General features: G+C 48.2%; 1 protein-coding gene across 1 annotated transcript in view; it reads left to right on the forward strand.

Annotated features, from left to right (window-relative positions):
- The first annotated feature begins 1,988 nt into the window (after positions 1 to 1,988).
- LOC142793044 (uncharacterized) overlaps positions 1,989 to 15,307 on the forward strand; it is a 121,997-nt gene continuing 108,678 nt past the window's right edge. The window contains exon 1 of the mRNA XM_075885729.1: positions 1,989 to 2,367. The gene's annotated coding sequence lies outside the window, so the exon portion shown is untranslated. The remainder of the gene's footprint in view (positions 2,368 to 15,307) is intronic.

Consider the following 15,307-nt stretch of genomic DNA (forward strand, 5'->3'; position numbering starts at 1 on the left):
ACCAAGGTATGTGACTAGTGCAAACATGACAATCATGAGATGCGTGTCATGTGAGAACATGACTGCACGCCACTGTCAAGACGCCAATACATTTCGACGTGACGTGGTGCGCCTGCTCGCCGACGTTCATTTTGTCCCGTCACGCCGGCGTTGCCACGCCAGGCGCCGGTCCTGCCATACATAGAGTTACCCAAAATTAACTAGAGGGCACTCTGGAGCTGCGATCGTTCAGCGACCATGGGAATGATTGGTAGTACACACATTTGCCTAAGCTTCGTACTTGCGGGCGGCGAATCGGACTTGCGGCATCGTTTATTGCTGTGTTTCCGTTTTGTTTTGAAATAAAAAACAAACCCTTTTCAACTTAGTGACTTGATTCGAAATGGAAAGCTTAAAAGAAAAACGTTGTGAAGTGCAAACGGTGAACATTTGCTAATTTAAGTTTTCACAAAAAAAACAGCTTCAAGCCACACGGACACACACGGAGCCAGAAGCAGGCCAGAAACACAAAAATTAGACAAATGTGTGTACTACCCATCATTCCCATGCTCCCTGAAGCGCCGTGTGTTGCAAACGTGCAGCTCCCATAGACACTAGCGCCAGAGTTCTCTCTAGTGTATATTGAGAAACTCTATGCTGCCTTATACTCGCAGGCGCGCGCCGCGCTGCGTTGCTTTGACGCATGCGCATTTCAGCGCGTCTGGCGTCCCTCCGCCACGGAATGTGGGAGACGCAGTGTTGTCTGGGTAACGCATCGGCGCGAAATGCAGCATGTCGCATTTCGCGGTGGTTGCCGTCGGACGCTGGTCGCGCCTGGCGTCAGTGCTCGCGTTTTGCTAACGTATAGCGTCGCTGCCCCCCCGGTGTGCGCGCGCATCAACGCAACATTGGAGTATATTGGGCTCTTCATGATGCGCTCGCGGCCGTTTCGCTAGCTCCACATATACCAAATTTGGTGCTACGTGACGTCAATGTATGACGAAATGTATGAATATGATAATCCTGACAAGCTTGTCTTGTAGGAGCATGACAACATACCACGATCATAGCGTGCTCGCGGCCTATTTGCTAGCTACACATATACTAAATTTGGTATCACGGGACTTGAATAGATGGCGAAGATAAACGACATATCAAAACATGATATTCATGACACGGAAGTCATGTATGGCATCAGTTACCTCCACCTCGTAACGTTGTGCTGATTTTAAAGTGATATATCAACATTTCTCTCTCGTGCTTCTCATATCATCGATTCCTACTTTACGTGGAATCTGCCTTTTTTTTTTTTTTCAAATCGCACTCGCGTTGAAGTCGTAATAATTGGTTGGCAGATCTCGGAACGCATATATTGAAAGGCTTCATTTTTGATCAGCTCATTGCGGCGTCAGAGACACCGCAAGTTCACGTTTGCGCGAAGAAAAATCGTGAAATGCTGTCGGCATAAATAGATTCGCTTGACGCATTCTCATACAGCGTCAGTGGCAGGGTCACCTACTTGCGCACCCCGTCTCGCGATTCCATTCAAACAGTTGTCAATGACACGTACAACTCCGACGAAGATTATCATATTTGTGAGTCGTGACTTTTGCATCCAACTTTTCAGCTGCACGGTGCTCAAATATTAGTTCTTTTTACGCTAGAGGCTGAATGCAGCAAACTTACCATCTTAGAAACAGTGCAGCGTTGATTTTCATTGCTACTGATAATCTACCCTGGAACGCAATAAAATTTCTCAGCCGAAGCCCCCCGGCCGTCGTCTTCTCTCTTTTTTTAACCATACCCGTTTGATTCTGTCTGCGCAGTTTGTAGCTCTAAGACATGCTAAAAGGATGAATGTCGTGGCGAATTCTGCTTATCACCTTGGCACGCCATTTCGTCCAATCGTCACAGCGCCGGGGTCATCTGCAGAACTCGAACTCCCGTATTCACTAACTCTTCTCGACTCGAATTCCGTGCTTCACTGCGATGTTACAATGACGCGGCGCTTCCCAAGAATCGCTGCAGATTATCGCTGCATGGCCTCCGATATGGCTGATACGTAGTGACTTGCTCTGCCCAGAGACGGCGCTCCCATCGTCTTTTTCAATTCAAAGTTATACGCGTTCACGGAAGGGACGTCTAGTATACGGGGGTAAGATATGCTATCATTGAAGAGAGAAAGTAAGCTCGCCTTTACGCTTTTCCTGCGACGCTCAAGAACATCGCCTGATGCGACCACACGAGAGAGGAGCGCCAGACCTAGCAAGACAAAGCAAGTTCATAGCAGTTCTTCCTCTGACGTTAAGGAGGGCAGTTTTCAGAAGATAACACTTGGCTCTCTGGCGATGTCTGACTTCTATCAGTGTGGTGGCCTCTCATTTAATTGTGAGTATGCTTTATACTTGATTCGACTTCTCAAGTCGCTGATTACGCAGTCGTACTGTTAAGTAGGAAACGCCGTTACTCGACTGATATCATAGGTGTGCGAGTTACTGGAAATAATACTCTTGCGATTAATCATGGTGGTCAAGGTGAACTTCACAGGAAGTCGCCTTGAGCTTCACGTGTAGCGCTTTTGCAGCAATTAGACTACGCGGTTCCCTTCAGAAAAAGCCAGGCTTACGTGGAAAGAAGGCACTGTCCAGAAAATACCTTATAATAATTGACGATTAGGGTGTTGTACAGCCGGAGGGTCTGTAGCCTTAGATTTGCAGGCAATTGCCCCGCCCTGTTTCCTCTTTGCTAGATGTATTGAACTAATGCCTTTTTTTTTGCTTTTAATGAGATGAAAGCTACGTTTGGACGGAAGCCGGGCAAAACGCGGAACACTGTGTATCCCTGGCGCCTAAGACGCATTTTTATAGCCTGAGGATCCAGCGTCAAGCTTTAAATATGATCAACATTTGGAAGTGGACTAAACGTTCGTGTCTGCATACGTGTCTACGAAAAAATACCGGGCGTTAACGTGAACAGATAAAACAACTAACCACGTGCGCGTGCCCACACACTATAAAAACGTTTTCTAAAGGAACTGCGCAGTTATCCCTAAAGTGGGTCTTCGCTCCTCCGAAAGCCGAAATGTGCGCAAAAGATTGCTCACGGCACGGCAAAAAGGGGCACTTTACTCCTTGTGGAGTAAGAAGACCATTTTTTATGGTAACTGCAGGAATTTTCACGCCGTGTGGAAACGACCCATCAGTGCCTACAGATGCCTGTTTCCTTTCAGATGGTGCCGTAGTGCATTGTGGTGTAGTGGCTATAGTGTACGCGCATGCTAACGGAGTGGTTGTGAGTTCGAATCCACTGTGTTTGCTGTAAATTTCCCGAAATGTATTTCTGATTGTGGGGATTGCACATCGATTGTACAACTAATAAAATGCCTGCACGCTCTTCGAAAGGCTGGTTAAGTAAATATAAACTGAGTTTTTTTTTGCGCAAAAAAAAAAAAACCTGTTGCTCGTTTGCGGGGAACCTGCGAGAGCGCGGTTACTCTATCGCTCCCAAAATGGTGCAATGTCTGTGGCTGGTTAGTTACTACTCTAAATGAGCAACCTCGATTACCCTCCTTAATTCTCCTTTACTTTTTAGCGTGCACGCGCGCATACTTTTAATTTATGCCGTTCAGACAAAAACGGCTGGCTTTACCCGAGCTCAAGTTATCGGCTACACGCTTCAAGCATTAACGATGCACTGATATTTTTCACAGGCCTGCAGTAATAGCTTGAAAATGACTTCGGCTATACATGTACAATGTTCAAGAGATGTTTTACCGTGGAATAAAAGTGAATAGGATGATGAAATTTTCTGACACTGGCACGAACCCACTGCAGGAAATAATAAGCCGCGAGATCTCGCGCCACGCGACCTTAGAAGAAGAAGTAGAAGGTCCCTGGAACGCTACAGTGTTTCAACGTGCTGCAGACTCCTGTTCATTGAAGGCCTGAACCACCTCACAAACTCGTCCTTGCGGTCTGAAAGGTTCTTCAATGGGCGGACATCGAAAGAAGCATGGCACCCGCCCTCGTTCACAGGCTTCACGTGGTTCTGTGCCCGAAGACGAGGTGCAAACAGCAGGTACGGTGGCTGAAGCGACAACTTTGACAAAGAAATCGTCCCTGCCAAGAGAACGGTATTCTAAAGGGCGAATAGCTAAGCCTTCGCAACACCACCGACCGGTTGAACCTCCGACAGTCGTTGCCGATGCGCAGGTTCAGAAGCTGACCGAGGTGCCACCCCACGCCCTGCTTTCTGTAGCCAAGTTTAAGGCGGGGACAGGCAGCAAAGGGGAGACACGTTTTCCGTTGCCATTGGGATCGTCAACAAGTGTGGCTGGGACACAAGCGGCATCAGAGCAAGCAGCGCAGCGTACTGCCCATGAAAGTCGCCCTTCAGAGCTGCAAGAGGTCAACACGAAAAAGACAGACGGATTGGGAGCTGCGCCAGCCATTGTGTGCTCTGCTGTCCTCGTGATATCCGCGTTTGTGACTTTCCTGACCATTAGCGAAGTGATACACTTACCCAGTCACGAAGGCCGCTCCGCCTTTTGCTGTCCGAGCGATGCTCAGACTCTCGCACTGTACGCCAATGCCAGCGTCGACCCGTGCCAAAGCTTCTTTGACTTTGTCTGCTCCAACATCGTAGCGCAGCGAAGCCGGACGACCCGACCGACAGCGTCCTACAGCACTTCAGCTCTTCCGTTTCGATTGAATCCGAGCTTCGAGCTTGATGTGCTGATGGCGGCCAACGGCTCCAGAAGCGAGGTGAGCACGTTCTTGAGGTCCTTCTTCGACTCGTGCTTGAATACGGACACCAATGCCCAAAGTATTATAAACGAGGTCGGAGAAGCCCTCGTTCAAATCGCTGGAGATCACCTGCGAGACATGATGCCCGTGAGTGCTGTCGCGTACCTGCTGCTGACGAACATCAAGTACGGTATTCCATCGGTTGTTTTGGTTGTATTCAAAGAGCTAGACGAAATTTTATTTGCGCAGAATCGGCGCGAGGGATGCCAGACATCCGACAACACGCTGGAAGCATGCGTAAGCTTCTCCGTGGCGAAGCTTAATGAAATGTTTAGGAAAGCGACGAAGCCTAGTGAAGTCGCTGCTTATGCCATTTCGGCGGAGAAAGTTTACCAAAAAGACGCCGTTCTGGAGAGCTACGCAGGCGCGAACGCTACCGAGCTTTTGAAACGATGGCACGTGACGACGGCGCTGAAGGCGATATCAATAGGCCTCAATGAAACTACGCGCGTCGACATCATCGGTACACGTGGGATCGACGCCCTGTTTGGAATGTTAAGCACGTCTAGTGGTGACCCGGCGGCAGGGTACTTCCTCGCATCGAGCACGTGCAACCTCATTATGGACCTACAGTGGGATTCGGCGCTGTCGAGCAAGAAAGATTTCTGCGTGAACTTAGTAGATCTCACGCCAAACGTGCGGAACGCAATGTACGCGGTAGAATTCATCACTCCCGAACGTAGTCAGCAGGTCACCCGTGTTGTCAACGCCATCATCAAGACGATCAAGTCGGAGTGCACGTTGAGCTCGATATTTCGCGCCGAAGACGTGTCACTCTTGAAGACGTTCTTTGACAGCATGACCCTCGTGTTGCCCCAGATGTCCAGTCCCTCGAGCATCGTGGGCATCCACTTCGCGCAGAGCTTCATGCAAAAACTTCTCAGAGGCCGCGCGTCGGAACACGAGACTCGTCTGGGCTTGGCTCAGCGTGGCTTGCCCTTCGATAGCGTGGGAGCTCCCGGGCGTGATTATAACTATGTGGCGCTCCAGAACGGAGACACAATTGTAATCTCGCCAGTGCTCTATTCTTTCATGCGACTTGATCCGACGCACACCGACATCTTCAACACTCCGGTTATCGCTCAAGCCTTGGCCGAATCCATCTGGACGTTCGTTTTACGAGATTCCGAGCTGTTGTGGTCTCGCGCAGCGAGGGCCGGCATTGAAGGCCTCGTTAACTGCTTTCAGGACAGATACTTGATGGCAGTCAAGACGTTGGGCACTCGGGAGGACGAACTCGAGGTTGTCGCTGCGTCGTTGGCTCTCTCATCCGTCGGGAAGAGTTTCGAGGAACGTGACTGGTACAAGGTGGAGCCGGCGTGGGCACATTGGAGCATGTCGCACAGTCGGTTCTTTTACATGCGCGAGGTGTTTTACCGCTGCCCGATGTATTCGAGGCCCGCGGGGAAAGATATCGTGGACGTACCTCTGATGTACGACCAGGCCTTTTCCAGAGCATTTCAGTGTCAGGGAAATGATCGAATGGCAAAAATACGCGAGTGTGCGTTGACTGAAACGTAACATCATTTTCAATATAATGACGTTACTTTTTTCTGTAGCCTTGCAGTAGTTTTTATGCATTAGGTTGCCACGACGTACCGTGGACGTGAATGTTTGCATTATAGCTGCTGCATATGCAACATGCACCTTGAGCGCCGTTGACTGACAGTGGCTTGCCAGAATTGTGATGCCTTTTTTTTGCGCAGAGAAGCAAGGTTCTTCGAAAGTGTCTTACATGGTTAGTGCACTGGGCAGTGCGCGTATTATGTAAAGTTATGAGCGCTGTGTCTCCGGCGCGCTAACTTGTAAATTTAGTGTATGTGTTTGGGACATCAGTCCCACGCATTCTGAGCAAATGCGCATTAGTTCAAAATGCCTATACAAGTCTTTCCCACACTTCAAATGGCATTATTTAATAAATAAGTGAAGTATTTTAACGTGTAGTGGAATACTGATCAGCCTGCTCAGTGACTCACTGCAACAGCTGAAACCAAGTTTTTGCACAAATCAGCTATTTTTTACGCATACAATATACCAATCGGATACGGAAGGCATGTGTGTCAAAGCGTGTGTGTGAACTGAGAATATCAAACGAGGCCGTCTGAGAGGTGCTTGTTAGAAATCGTGTAAATTTCGCTGTGTGTTTTTTTATTACCATATTCTTTACAAGTCGTGGAAAGAAGGTGAAAGCAAGAGGGACGTGAAAGTGGAGAACGCTAACTCACTTGAAAAGAAATAGCGAAACTGGACGATTTAGTAGACTATAAGCAGATTGTTTCTAGGCGTTGGTATGACATACCTGATGCCACACAGAATAGACCGCACAAATAACGCCTGGCTCAAACATCTTCGCCAGCAAAAAAAAAAAAAAGAATTGAAAGGACGCTTAAGCTTCGTTTCAAGAGTAGACTGCGATAGCGTAATCAGGCCTTGTACGCATTGCCATCTGCACTGCTAGTCTGCTTCGGTTCTCAGTGCGTGGCTCAACCGCACCGTTAGGTAACAAAGGACTGTGCGCGTATAACATTGGCCGTTTCAAAGTATCATCGAATGCCTATCGAAAGTTTAGTTAAGTGCCCACTACATCATAATAATTTCTTTTGTGAATCGGTGAAGGGTCATCCTCTACGCGTCCATAGGGCCTTACGGAGCTGTTCACTTAGTTGACGGTTCTGGTGCTGATGATGATTTAATACGCCTGAGTGCTTCATGACGGGTGGACATTTAAAACACTCACTCGTTTCTCAATTCGCATCTTTTGAAGCATGACGCGGTTCTACGTTTCTTCCCCGCAATATATGAGGGGTTAAGGAGATGCTGTATTGTGGTGTTCGTTTAGTTTCGTTTTGAGTTTTGATTCATGTTTGTATTGTGATGTGGCGCCTTGCGCGGTTTGGTGACGTTCAAGGCGGACGTTCTTCTCTCGACGATCCGCGCCCAAGTCGTGGGTGGCTGCCACTGGCAGCGTCGCCGTGCTGCGGCGCTTCGTACTTCTTCGTCGGCGTCGCGGCCAGCTTAACCCTGACACAACAGGATATTCCTTCCCCTACATGACATTCGTACAGGTTTTTTCCAAAGGAGTTTACACAAAAATCTCGTGGCTTTATGGTATATATATATATTGTTACGGGGAAGATTTATTCACCGAGAGCTGGTCTTGCTAACGGCTTAAAGAGCGCACAGTCATGCAGGCCAACGGGAGAAGCTCGAGAGTCCAACCCACTACAACCACGTTGTCGTCTTCTTCATTTGGGTGCCAATTCAGCTGTGTCGGGGTGACAGTTCCATACACGTATCATCACCCCGGCCCGTAAGGCACCGTCTCGGTGCCTGTTAAATGAGCGAGTCGGCATTGTAGGGCTTGAGACGAGAAACGTGGACTACTTCCGTTCTGGGTGCAGAAGCTGATGAGTTTGTGGTAGCGGCAATCTCGTAGGTCACAGGTGTGACCTGACGAATGACTCGGTAGGGCCAAGCGTATCGCGATAGTAGTTTCTCGCAGAGGCCAACACGTCGAGATGGGAGCCACAAGAGAACAAGAGATCCCGCAGAAAAAAACGGCATCTCTATGTCGACGGTCATAAAGAGACTTGTGTGCTGTCTGCGATGACGATAACCGAGCACGCGCTACCGCGCGTGCTGTGAGGGCACGGGTGATCGCATCCTGAGCGTACGAAGTGGAGGAAGGCTGGTCTGATGAAAGCAGTGTGTCGAAGGGCAGTAAGGGATGACGTCCGAAGAGTAGATAAAAAGGGGAGTAGCCCGCTGTTTCATGACTCGACGAGTTATAGGCGAAGGTTACGAACGGAAGAGCTATGTCCCAATCAGTGTGGTCGGTAGATACGTACATGGAAGACATGTCCGTCAATGTGCGGTTTAGGCGCTTCGTAAGGCCGTTAGTCTGAGGGTGGTAAGATGTGGTGAATTTGTGACGGGTAGCACAAGATCGGAGTAGATCATCAACCACACGAGATAGAAAGTAGCGACCACGGTCTGTGAGCAGGTGAGTCGGAGCGCCATGCTGGAGAATAATGTCGTACAGCAGGAAGTCGGCAACGTCGGTTGCGCAGCTGGTTGGTAGCGCTCGAGTGATTGCATACCGAGTGGCATAGTCTGTGGCCACTGCAATATAGTTATTTCCAGTTGTAGAAGTAGGAAAGGGGCCTAGCAAGTCCAACCCCACTCGATAAAATGGCTCGGCTGGAACTTCAATAGGTTGAAGAAGACCGGCAGGGGGAGTCGTAGGCTTCTTTCGGCGCTGGCAGAGGTCGCAAGATGCGACGTAACGGCGAACAGAGCGGTACAGACCCAGCACCTTCCACCAAAAGATGTTACGGGGAAGATTTATTCACCGAGAGCTGGTCTTGCTAACGGCTTAAAGAGCGCACAGTCATGCAGGCCAACGGGAGAAGCTCGAGAGTCCAACCCACTACAACCACGTTGTCGTCTTCTTGATTTGGGTGCCAATTCAGCTGGGTCGGGGTGACAGTTCCATACACGTATTAATATATATATATATATATATATATATATATATATATATATATATATATATATATATATATATATATATATATATATATATATATATATATATATATATATATAGCTTGCAATCGATACTCACTCCGACCCGGAAATTCCAAATGCGAACCTTCCTGTAGTCGAGCTCAATCCGGTGTACGGCATGACTTCCCTGTGTGCGCATGCGCGTCCCTTCCCCTCTCTCGCATCTCCTACGCTCTCCCCTCCCTCGCCTGGTGACGCCGACGCAGGCAGTGTCTGGAAGCGAATTTTTGATTGACAAAACTGACTGCTGACGCTGCACTACCGTTCACTGGTCACCTCGTACGTATAGGCGCTAGATCTTGACTTCCAAGGTAGTCAGGTACCTGTCGGAGATTTCTCCTTAGCGTTCTTCAACAATCCAAATCCGTAGCGAGTGTGTTACCTAAAAACGGACGGCGGGTATCTGTTTCCAATAAGAATCTCCTGTCTCTCATTGCTCATTAGCAGCGATTGCCATGTTCCAATAGGAAACATTGGTCCATGAGTGCGTGCTTTGCGTCTCCCCAGGTTTTCTTCCTGAGCAACGCCGCGATGAGTGCCAGTGTCAACGCCACCGCCAGTGTAAGCATTAGCGCCCGTGCTTCGCATCTACACATGGTTCTCCTTAGCAGGAGATAGAGTAATTTTTTATTATTTCATTTGAATCTTGATTTTTTAGTCACATACAAGATGATGGTGTTTTGCTCAATACCAACGTGACCGATGCTGACGTCGGTATTTCTGCGAAACAAGCTCTTTGACACTATCGCGATCTCCCACCACAAGAGGTCCCTGATCTATCCTACCAGTCCGCAACGGTTCCAGAGAACTCATGGCTGACGAAAACTGTTCTAGCTAAATATACGGTGTTGAGTGGTCGGTTTAGTCCTGGTGGTGCCCCACTGTGACGCAACTGGCTGTGAGAAGATGCCCATGAATAGTAATAAGGAAAATAAAAATAACGTTAACATTAATTTCGAGAACAAGTTGAGATCACACAATGGTGATTCTTCAATTTATCTATGGAGTTTTACAAGGAGTTTCCTGAGAACAATATTTTTTATTCTGAGCATGCAACCTGGCAAATAACATAGATGACGGAGAATGGCTGCCCAACGTCACAATTGCTGTAGCGTACTTTGGCGCTGTTCGGTAAGTCGTGGAAATATAACCTTCAGTAATTTGTTTCATTTTTGTTTTGTCATTTATAGTAAATTACATTTTAATCCATTTTAATATTTAACATCTTCCTATGTTTCTCTTACTGCATGCTGCTTTATCAGGTGTCATAGCGGGTAATAGTCATTAATTCGAAACGAGAACGAGGTTGCTGTTCAAACGTTGCCTCTTCGATTCGGCGAGGAACCAATTTGACTTGTTGAAACACGCTGTTGGGAGCTGCCAAGCTAATCGGGAAGCCTCCATCGCCATGGCCAAGCGCCAGAAGAAGAAAAGCGCTCCGAGCTCCCACTCCTCTCACTCTCACTCGCGAAGGCCATCGTCCCAACCGGCAGAGTTAGCAGATGTTGAGGTAACTGAGTCGTCATCTTCACCATCACCGGGCAGCGCAATGTTGTCGACTGGAGGGAAGCCAAGTGAAGATCACCACAATCCAGACGATGCTTCGACATCCGCTAGCGATGCTCGACGCCGGAAGAAGAAAAGCGCTTCGCGCTACCAGCATGGCCACCCAGGAACGTCGTATCAAAACCCGGAGCCGGTAGATGCCGTGGCAAGTGCATCGTCACCCCAGTCATCAGACAGTGTAACCGATCGGTCGCCCGTGACAGGCGTGAAACCAGCGCAGGATCATCAGCCAGACAAAGCTTCGAAAGCCACTGACGGTGCTCAACTCCGAGGGCCAACTCAACCGTCTTCTCGCCTCCTAGCTGAAGCAGGCGCCAAGTTCAAGGCGCTGAAAGGCCGAAAGGAGGCACAAGCCCACCCGCGTTTGGCGTCGACATCTAGCTTGGCAACAGGTGCGGTCCTAGCGCAATCAAAATCTGCGCCAAAACATGACCGCGCTGCTTCCCCGGACTCTGGCCGTTCATCCGCTGCTCCGGCGCCACCTGCGATCATTATCAACCAGCCAAGCGAGGGAGTTGAAGCTGCTCCAGCGATTGCGTGTGCAGCGTGCATCGTCATCTCCGCGTTCATAAGCTTCATAGTCATCAAGGAGGCACTGCAATCTTCTATGAGATATCGCTCGTCCTTCTGTTGTCCTAGTGACGTGGAGGCACTAGCACAGTACGTGAACGGCAGCAGCGACCCTTGCGACAGCTTCTACAACTTCATCTGCGCCGGCGTTGTAGCCAGGCGCTCTGATGAATCCATGCCGATGGCCATGTACTTTTCCCCCGGGCCTCCAAGATTGAATGCGAGGTTTGAGTTGGACGTGCTCATGGCGAGGAACGGGACGAGGAGTGAGGTGAGCACGTTCTTGCGATCGTTGTTCGACTCGTGCCTCAACGCAGACGCCGACGAGAAGACTACCCTGGTGGAGCTCGAGGCAGCCCTCATTCGCATAGCGGGTGACCAGCTGCGAAGCATGACTCTAGCGAACGCATTCGCGTACCTGCTGCTCACTAACGTGAAGTACGGAATGCCTTCGGCAATTCTGATAGCCTTTCAGGCAGTCAGTGCTATCTTAGTTGCGCACAATCCCCGCGAGGGCTGCCATTTGTCCGATAAATTATTCCAAACGTGCCTAAACTTCTCCGTGGTAGAGTAAAACAAGATCTTAGGCTGGGAAACAAACATTAGTGACGTCAATGCTTACATCGGTTCCTTAGAGAACACTTCTGACAAAGACGTTTCTATGGAACGTTTCTCGGGCAAAACTGCTAGTGAGCTCTTGGAGAGGTGGCAAGTAGAGCCTGCCTTGAAGGTGGTATCCATCGGTTTCGGTAACATCACGCGTGTTGACGTCAGAGGCTTGCCTCAGATAGATTCGCTATTCGGGATGCTCAGTGTTGCTCACACATCGAGCAGGCAGGCAGCGGCAAGTTATTTTCTCGCTTCGAGCGCATGCAATGCCCTGATAGATCTGAAATGGCGTCCATCACCATCGATGCCGACCAGGAAAGCGTTCTGCATGCGCCTAATGGACCTCATGCCCAACGTAAGGAATACGATGTACATGGTCGAATTCATCACTCCCGAAAAGAACCACCAGGTAACCCGAGTGGTCAACTCTGTCATCGAGACCGTGAAGTCGGACTGCATCTCGAGCTCGGTGTTTCGACCCGAGGACTCTGCCCTGTTGAGGACTTTCTTTGATAGCATTACGCTCGTGCTGCCTCAGGCGATAAGTCCGTCGGGCATCAAGGAAACGCACTTCACAGAAAGCTTCCTGGAGAAGGTGCTCAGGGGTCAGGCTTCGGAGCACGAGACTCGCTTGGAACTGGCTAGTCGTGGTCTACCTTTCGAAAGCGCCGGCGCTCCCTCTCGTGACTACAACTACATACAGCTCCTGAGTGGCGATAACATCATCGTCTCTCCGGCGCTGTACTCTCTGGTGCGAATCGACCCTGCGCACACTGACGTCTTTAACACCCCGGTCATCGCGTTAGCTCTGGCTGAATCCATCTGGAGCTTTATCTTAACTGAAGCTCGACTGTGGTCACCCGCTGCGCGAGCCAATATAGGCGCTCTCATTCAGTGCTTTCGTCATAATTACTTGATGACAAGCAAAGAGGGGCGAGACATCGAGGATGAAATCGACACTGTCGCCGCTTCCTTGGCGCTTTCGTCCGTGCTCAAAACTTTCGAGGAGCCCAACTGGTACAGAGTGGAGACTGCCTGGCGCTACTGGAGCTTGTCTCACAGCCGCTTCTTTTACATGCGTGAGGCATTCTACCGCTGTCCCTTGTCGTTCAGCATCACGAGTAAGGACAACGTCGACGTTCCTCTGATGTATGCTGATGATTTCTCCAGAGTGTTTCAGTGCCAGTTCGGAGATCGAATGAAGAATAGGAAAGCTTGCCGGTTCGTCTAGAACTGTGAATTCTACAAAGTTGTCGACATCCACAGCCTATGCGTGCCGTTGGGAAGACATTTGATACTGAAGGGGAGTGTAACGTTGTTTTGACACCACTTCTGAGCAAGCCAAAATATCAAATACTCAGAAGTCTTCGTGTTATCTTCCCCTGATTTCTGTCACGCATAATGGTACTCAACAGAGTACCAAAAGATTATTTTTTTCTTGTAGTCACGAAGCTTTTGGTGAATTTGCGCTGTTTCAGGGCAGGATGCATAATGCGGCAAATGATGGTTGGTGATGAATCACAACTTAACCTCTGGTTTTTGCTTAGCGAGCCGTTCTTATTTGGTTATATATTAACTAGTATGGCAGTATCAGTGAAACTAAGTTTAAGAACATTTTTTATTCGTAAGATAATGTACAATATCACAATTAGCGTAAGATACTCTCAAGAATATAAATTACAATTATTTGCTGATAAGTGACCGGCAGCTTGCTTCGCGAATAATTGATTGCTGATTTCGGTGACTGGCCACATATTGGCTGAATGGAGAACAGCGAGGCATGAAAGCGAGCAATGCACGATACGTTATATATTGTAGCCATCAAGTTTCGAGTGCGCTATGTACGATTTTTCGGAACAGAATGCGCCAGTTTATGGTTCTATAATGCGCGCATACCTTTAATAATTCTTGCCACAGTGGCATAATATAGGCTGGTACTCATATCGGATCCCCCATCATTTAGTAGCCGGACTTGCTTATACAAATCACGCATACCAGTTGTTATTCTCACGGGTTTTGCGGCCGTGTTTCATCATGTGAGCCTCGTATACGCTTAAAGCAAAAACATTGAAAAGATCCGGAAGCTACCTTAGTCTTCACTTATAGGTGTTTGAAAGTGCATTTCTGTGGTTGATGTATTACTGTTGTTAGTGTATTTCTGTTGATAGTGCATTCCTGTTGAGTCTGTTCCTGGGAATTCTTGTTGTACTGCCAGCGCGGGATTGAATAGTGCTGATGGTTGAGTCAACCAGCAGACAAAGCGAGAAAACGAGAGTGAGAGAGAAAGAGAAAGAAGGAGAGAGAAATTCTAAGGGTAAAATAATTCTTCGGGAGATGAGATGGGAAACCTCGTAAGCATGTTCATCCCTTCCCCAGTGCAGAATAGCAAACGGGATGTGCGTCTGGTTAACTTTCCTGCCCTTCCTTGCATCTTAATCTCTCTCTCGTAAGCATGCTCGAAAGGCAAGTGCCTTGCACTCGACTATCCAGGCATGCTAGCTGAGCATTCTTACAACAAGGGCCCAGAAAAGGGAAGTCAGTGTCCGAAGGATATGTGAGAGTGAGAAGGAGAGAACGGGAAAAAGATAAGAGTGAAGTATATCATAGAAAGAGGGAAAGAAAGAAATAGGAAGAAGTAACACATAGGAGTACTTGCTTGCAACATTTGGTATCTATTCCTGGTTACGTTATCGCGGACGGCTTGGAATACCAATGCTGGGAGGACTAAGAACCACACGAAGGGAAAACAAATAAAAAACAAAACGCAAGCTCAAACTTTTAAACTGTGTTTATTGGACGGACACATACCACTTGCATATTGGTATTGTACTGTTTAAAGGTTTGTAAACGTTTTTATTACGCGATTGTATAAATCTGTCGACCCAATAATTTCAGTTGAAAATTTTTTGTTCATGTGGTTCTTCGTCCTCTACGTCTTGTCATCTAGGTGGTGCGCAGTAACGTAATGATAACTGATAATTTAATAATAATAATAAAATAATAATAATAATAATAATAATAATAATAATAATAATAAACAACGGTTGGGGTTTGACTTACGAAAACTACCGTATGATTATGAGAAACGCCGTAGTGGAGGGCTAAGAAAATTTAGACCACCTGGGCTTCTTTAACATGCACCTAAATCCAACCAATCGGGCCTCAAGGATTTTCGCCTCCATCGAAAATACCCGGTACCTATCGTCCTG

This window comes from Rhipicephalus microplus, chromosome 2 (genome assembly GCF_043290135.1).
Source record: "Rhipicephalus microplus isolate Deutch F79 chromosome 2, USDA_Rmic, whole genome shotgun sequence".
NCBI classification, from domain to species: Eukaryota; Metazoa; Arthropoda; class Arachnida; order Ixodida; family Ixodidae; genus Rhipicephalus; species Rhipicephalus microplus.